This window comes from Poromitra crassiceps (assembly GCF_964638095.1).
Source record: "Poromitra crassiceps genome assembly, contig: HAP1_SCAFFOLD_278, whole genome shotgun sequence".
NCBI classification, from domain to species: domain Eukaryota; kingdom Metazoa; phylum Chordata; class Actinopteri; order Beryciformes; family Melamphaidae; genus Poromitra; species Poromitra crassiceps.
In genome coordinates this window covers 220001-227400 of record NW_028152122.1, presented here as the reverse complement: position 1 = coordinate 227400, position 7400 = coordinate 220001, and the positions used below count along the sequence as shown (strand labels likewise).

Here is a 7400-nt window from a genome sequence, read left to right as displayed (position 1 = left end):
CATAACAGAGGGGGGGAGCTCGTTCCACCATTGAGGAGCCAGGGAGGAAAAGAGTCGTGAGTGGGCTAAGCGGCCCCCAGGGTCACGTAGTGATGGAGGGGCAAGGCGAGCTGTGCAGGTGGAGGAGCGGAGGGGACGGTTGGTTGTTTGAAAACTGACTAAAGATTGCAGATAGGTAGGGGCTGACCGGTGAACTGCCCGGTAGGCCAGTACAAGGGTTTTGAATTTAATGCGGGCTATAATTGGGAGCCAGTGGAGGTCGCGGAGAAGGGGAGTGACGTGAGAGAATTTAGGTAGATTGAACACCAGTCGGGCAGCTGCGTTCTGGATGAGCTGGAGGGATTGGAAGGCCGAGGCAGGTAGCCCCGCCATGAGAACATTGCAGTAATCAAGGCGGGAAAGAACAAGTGCCTGTACCAGTAGTTGAGTTGCCTCCCTAGTGAGAAATTTTCTGATTTTTCTGATGTTGTATAGTTGGAACCTACATGAGCGGGCGGTTGCAGAAATGAAAGATGAGGTTGAAAGCTGATTATCTATAATTACACCTAGGTTTTTGACAGTTTTTGATGGCCGTACAGTGGTATTGTCTATGGTGATGGAAAGGTCTGTGAGAGGGCAGTTTTTACCGGGGATGAAAAGAAGTTCTGTTTTGTCGAGATTGAGTTTTAGATGATGTGCAGTCATCCAGGTTACAATGTCTTTGAGACACGCGGCTAGGCGTGCCTCAATTTGGGTATCGTCAGGGGGAAAAGAAAGAAAGAGTTGAGTGTCGTCGGCATAGCTGTGATAGGAAAACCCGTGAGAGGAGATTATGTGACCAAGGGACCTAACATACAGAAGAAATAGGAAGGGGCCGAGGACAGATCCCTGGGGGACACCCGTGTTCAGAGTGCATGATTTAGAGAGGGACCCACACCAGAGAACCTGAAGGGAGCGGTTGGAAAGGTAAGAGGTGAACCATGAGAGTGCAGTGCCAGAAATACCAAGATCAGTGAGAGTGGAGAGGAGGATGTGATGATTCACCGTGTCAAATGCAGCTGATAGATCCAGGAGTACTAAAACAGAGGAGAGGGAGGAGGCTTTGGCTGTGTGAAGGGCATGAGTGACAGAGAGGAGAGCTGTTTCAGTGGAGTGAGCGGGTTTAAAACCAGATTGTAGGGGGTCCAGAAGGTTATTGCGAGAGAGATGGAGAGAAAGCTGTTCCGATACTGCGCGTTCAAGGGTTTTTGAAATGAATGGAAGGAGAGAAACTGGGCGGTAATTTTGTATAACAGTATGGTCCAGGGAGGGTTTTTTGAGGAGTGGCTTGATTCTAGCTGTTTTAAGGGGAGCCGGGACTATACCAGAGGACAGGGAGGAGTTGATGAGGGAAGTGAGGAAAGGAGATAGATCGGAGGATATGGTTTGGAGAAGAGGGGAGGGGATAGGATCCAGGGGGCAGGTGGTGGCAGGATGGGACAAGAGGAGTTTCAGGACGGCATCGGGAGAGAGGGGAGAAAAGGAAGACAGACTAGTGACAGGGGCCGAAGAGTCAGGTTTGATGTCAGAGCTGTTTTTAGTGGCTGGAGGGGGGAAGGAAGAGGTGATGTCATAAATTTTTTGGGAAAAGAAGGTCAAGAAGTCATCAGCAGATAGGGAAGAGGGGGGAGGAGGGGGGGGAGGGTTGAGGAGAGAGGAGAAGGTGGAGAACAATTTTCTAGGATTGGAGGCAGAGGAATGAATTTGGGAAATGAAAAAGGAGGATTTAGCAGTGGTGACGGCAGTGGTGAAGTTTGTTAAGATGAGGTGGTAAGTTGAGAGATCAGATGGATCGTGGGATTTTTGCCATTTTCTTTCGGCTGCCCGAAGCTCCGTTCGATGAGTCCGCAGAGCCTCGGACAGCCATGGTGCAGGGGGACAGGATCTAGCTGGTTTGGAGATGAGGGGACAGAGTGAGTCAAGGGCTGAGGTGAGAGAGGAAAGGAGACTAGTGGCAGCATCGTCAGTGGATAGGAGAGAGAAGTTATCGACTGGGGGGAGGAGAGAGAGGACAGCAGAGGAGAGGGCCGAGGGTGTGAGGGTTTTTATGTTGCGACGGGTGGTAGTTATATGAGTGGGGGGTGGGGAGGGTTTGGGGAGGGAGATGGGAAGGGAGAAGGTTATGAAGTGATGGTCGGAAACAGGGAGAGGAGTAACCGTGAGATTGGAGGTGGTGCAGGAGCGGGTAAACACAAGGTCGAGGAGGTTCCCGGCCTTATGTGTGGGCGGAGAAGAAGAGAGAGAGAGGTCAAAAGAAGAGAAAAAGTTGAGAAAGAGGGGAGAAAGAAGTGATGTTGCCGGGATATTGAAGTCCCCGAGGAGGACTAGAGGAGTGCCATCCTCAGGGAAGAGAGAGAGGAGAGCATCCAGCTCGTCTAGGAATGATCCAAGGGGAGTAGGTGGGCGGTAGATGACTATAATACTAAGCTTAATGGGGAGAGATACAGAAACAGCGTGGAATTCAAAGGAGGAAATAGAGAGGTGAGAAAAAGAAGAGACAGAGAATATCCATTTAGGAGAAATTAGAAGCCCAGTGCCTCCCCCACGACCAGAGGCTCTGGGAGTGTGGGAGAAGGTGAAGGCGTCTGAGAGGGCCGCTGGAGTTGCCGTATTCTCTGGAATTATCCAGGTCTCTGTTAGGGCGAGGAACAGTAGGGATTGTGAGATGGCATGGGCTGAAATGATGTCGGTTTTCTTGACGGCAGATTGACAGTTCCAGAGTCCGGCATTGATAGTGAAGGGTGAGTTGGAAGGTTGTGGGAGTGAAAAATTGTCAGGGTTGCTACTGGTCAGGTTTATTTTTCTATTTTTAGGAATGCTTTTTGCTGAAGAGGGGTGAAGATTTCTATTGTTTATACATACAGGGATATTGGAAATGGAAGTATCTGATTTGATTAAAACTGTTTTGGTAACAACTGAGGGAGTGTGTGTTTTAACAACTGCTGGTGGTGTAAAAGGGATTTGCCCTCCCGGTCGGTAGGGGGCGCTAACGGAGTGGGGAGATGCCACTGGAGGTGTTTCAATGGTGGAGATGTGTTTTAACTGTATAGGGCGGAGTTGTCCTCCCGGTCGGTAGAGGGCGCTAGCGGAGTGAGGAGATGATAGAGGAGTTTCACAGGGGGAAAGCGGAGAAGAAGAACTGGGAGGTAACGAACGGACTAGTGGTCATTTTGGTAGCGACTGGACAGCGTGCTGGATATTAGCAGCTAGCATGTGAGTCCCTGTTATGTTTGGATGGAGTCCATCACGTGCAAACAACTGTGTGGATGAAACTGACCCACTGACCCACTGACCCTTCTCTTCTGGTGTGGGTGTTTGATTAATATTTCATCTTTCATCCAGGTTATTACCAACGCCACGATGATTTCTCTCTCTTTATCTTTCATCCAGGTTATTACCCCAGTCGTGATGTTTTCTCTCTCTTTCTCTCTGCGCCTCTCTTTTCCTCTGACCCATTTCCTTCCTATCAGTGTTGAAGTCCAGTGAAGCAGGAGTAGCGCGTGAAAACGTTATCTAAAGACAATGTTCAGATGGAACTCCCTCTCTGAGGCTATACGAGTGGAGCCTCGGGGGTCCCGTTCCAGCAAATGATACATGTATCCTGCAACAACCTTGTCAAATGTCACATTGTACGTACCATATGCTGCACTGTTTTCTTTTTGCACGTTTTTTAGTCGGGGGTTCTTATCTGGATGAAACCCCAGGGGAGCACAGGAGGAACATGCAAACTCCACACAGAAAGGCCTGAGGCACTGAGGACATGGGACTGGGGGACATATCCCTCAGCGCACACAGCGTCCCAGGCGGGAATCGAACCCGGAACCTTCTTGCTGTGAGGTGACATCGCTACCACTGTGCCACCGTGGCCCCTGCTGCACTGGTTCCCCACCTCTGAAAGTGTGAACTATAGTTTTCTTCTATAAGCCGTCAGAAGGAAGCCTATGTGGAATGCTGCGGGGCCCATATGGACCCATATGATTTCTGCAATGCTGAAAATGCGGACGGAATCACGGAATTTGGTAATATAAATGGAATCAAGTGTAACCCATAAGAATGTTCCATTTTGGAGTAAATTTTATATATATATATATATATATATATATATATATATATATATATATATATATATATATATATATATATATATATTATTCTAGTAACCTATTTCATAATTGTAAAATAGGCCTATAATTCAGTTTTGGATTCAGGGTTTTGAGATGGGGGGGGTGGGTCTTGTGTGAGACCTTGCGTCGCCTCACAACTTGGTTTTCACTTTGAGAAACATGTGGAAGAGGCTGTCTGAGATGGCCAAGTCTAAATCCACCCTAACCCCTAAAAAAAAAAAAAAAAAAAAAAGGATTTGGGGGGAAAATGAAACTGAATTTGAAAAATAAAATCAAAAGGATTTCATGTGTGCAATCTTCATGGTCTGCATTGCCTTTCAGGCAGGCCTTGATGACTCCCCCCCCCCCCCCCCCTTCCCCGCCAAATTACTGCACATGGCCAAAACTGCCTTTCCGCAGCTCCTTTCTGATTTTTTTTGTGCATTATTATTGACTAACGGTTTGAGATAAGCAAATCATTGACGGTTGTTGGGACATCACAGCATGAGACAGGAAGCAGAGATCTGAGTCATCTTCTGAGCCTGCCTCGCCAAGAGCCCTAATCATACAACTGAACAAAACAACTGAGGTGAACTGAATTATTCAAACATCCAACTGAATGAAGCTTTTCAAAACTGTCACTCTACCAAATACATCTTAATACAGAAGAGTATTGTCTTTAATGCATAGTTGATGATGACTTGTTATCCTGCTGCATTTGTTTTTTCCACACTGTTGTTCAATGCTGGAGCTGTATAATCCACACTGTTGCTCAATGCTGGAGCTGTATAATCCATGAACCTGCCATTCACACTGATGACAGTGATTACCGTAAGTAATCAGCTGGGTGGCCTATAGTGAGTAGGACCTGCCGTTCAAGTCAAGACAAGTTTATTTGTATAGCACATTTCATACACAGAGGCAATTCAAAGTGCTTCACATAAAATGGATGACAGCAAAATAAAAGAATAAAAGAAGAGAATAAAATGGACATTTAAAAGCATCACAACAAAACTTTAAAAAAAGAGTATAAAAAGTGCATTAAGCAACAGGCGCAGCAGTTGCAAAAAGAGCTGAAAACTTATAGAGGACTCATTGGGTTTGCATAATAGAATAAATCAATTTATCTATATTGAGTCGCCCGACATCATGACTATAAACATGACTACAGACACATAAAACTCAGGTCTGGGTACGGTGTCCTCTTTTCCTCTATACTGCAGTTTGGATGCCAAGCATACCCCCGCTTGTACCAATTGCGTCATCTGTTGCCCGTTGACAAACAAGCCGTTTTTTTTTCTCTAAACCTTGCTTAAAACGAGTACGGCTCAAGTAAGCTCCCCTTACGCGTGTGTCCCTCCTGACGCATCACCTCACCCTCTTGTGAGTATATCCGTATTACGGAACCATCCCCCCGACCTGCAGCTTTTAGCAGTAATTACAGTCATCTATGTTTTAAAACCAATTGTATAATAGTGATTGAGAAACAGCTGTCAGCAGTTAAAAGCGACGGTAAACATAAAAGTATTTACTATTTAGTCTACTTTTAAAAGTAAGTAACGTTGGGGCAGATCTGAGGTCTTCAGGCAGTTTGTTCCAGCTAGCAGAAGCTAGTGGGTAAATGCAGCCTTCCCATGATTTGATTTGATCCTAGGGACAGTTAATAAGCTGGACCCTGCTGACCTGAGAGGTCTAGACAGTTCGTAGCGTGGGAGCAATTCAGCGATGTATTTTGGGCCTAGGCCATTAAGTGATTTATAGACTAATAACAGTATTTTAAAATCTATTCTATGACACACTGGCAACCAGTGTAAGGACTTAAGCTTCTGGCATACTCTTCGCGCACGCGCTGGAGGCGGGGCTCCACGGAGGGCGCGCGCACTCTGCGCAGGCCAAAACAGAACATAGTGAGTGCTCCAGAAATGGCGGCGATCAGTGCCAGGCAGTCTGAATGAAATTGAATGTAGCGTTCCCAATTCTATATATTAAATTCTAAAAAACGACCCTCAACATTTGGGAAGGCTTAGCCACACAACTAGTTCGTTATAATCGAACATCATGCTTTGAATGCGACTGTACGACGGTGAGGACTCAATCACAGCAGATATCCGCTGATAGCCTACCACGGAGATCTCACAGGCACAGGCAGCAAAACCCGACGCGCTGATAGAAAAATCTCCATGGACGCGCCGCGCTGCGCTCAGGCCTCGCCCCCCGACACGCCCCGTGCGATGACGTCATAATCGCCGCGCGCCCTATGCGCTTGGCTGGGTGCAAAGAGTATGCCAGAAGCTTTAAGAACTGGAGTGATATGATCAGCTTTCTTAGTCTTCGTTAGAACTCTAGCAGCAGCATTCTGAATGAGCTATAGTTGCCTAAGTTATTTTTTGGAGAGACCAGAGAAAAGGCTATTGCAGTAGTCTAACCTACTATAGATGAAGGCGTGAATTAGTTTTTCTAGATCCTGTCTGGACATGTAGGCCCCTATCGTTGCATCGGCGCAGTTTCTAGGCCGAGCGCCAGCCGCAGCGCAAAGCAGTGGGCGTGGACAGGCGCACTTGATATCGTCGTGCTGGCGCTAGACGCAGCCCAAAGCATTACAACCACGCCTTTTAAGCGTAAAATTATGCACCGTCATGCTCATTGGATAAGTGCAATAAACGAATCGCACGATTGCCTTTTTAGCTCCAATTCCACTGGTCCCGCAAAACCTGACGAAAGCCAGGCGCTCTGCCCCCCCCCCCCCCCCCCCTCCCTTCATCCAGTCTGTCTGTCTGCATTATAGGCTATTATTCCATATTATTATGCTTCTCAAACCAATCTAACTGCAGTTGAAATACTGCAAGCATGTAAATACGCTACACTATGCAAGATCAAAGTGAAAAGAATGTTCCAAATGCATCAGCTAGAAAAATATAGCCTATTAGATTGGTGAAAGTTTGTCCAGAAAGATATCATTTTATCTCGCCTGCTGCAGGAAGGATGATGCACATAAATATACCCTACATTATGTAAAGTCATTGCATAAATGTGTTTTTATTGTAAAACTAAATGTGAAATGGGGCTAAGTTATTGGAGCAGACATCACAGTACAGCAGATGCCAGTAGAAGCGCGTTCCGAAGCGCGTTCGCTGTTACTTCTCTAAATCACGTTAACTCGACAAGGGGTATATATAGGCCCAGGAGGACATATATGTTTCACATAGGGTGGTGTTTTCATTTCGATGTTTTATTTGGTCCAATATTGAAATGTTGACAATGGCAGGCTGTGTTACCATT

At 46.6% G+C, this 7400-nt stretch overlaps 1 pseudogene across 1 annotated transcript in view; it reads right to left on the bottom strand.

Annotated features, from left to right (window-relative positions):
- Positions 1-2530: 2530 nt before the first annotated feature.
- Positions 2531-7400, bottom strand: part of LOC310770961 (solute carrier family 22 member 23 pseudogene) — a 16312-nt pseudogene continuing 11442 nt past the window's right edge. Inside the window, exon 3 of the transcript in view lies at positions 2531-2651. The product of the transcript in view is annotated as a solute carrier family 22 member 23 pseudogene (transcript). The remainder of the gene's footprint in view (positions 2652-7400) is intronic.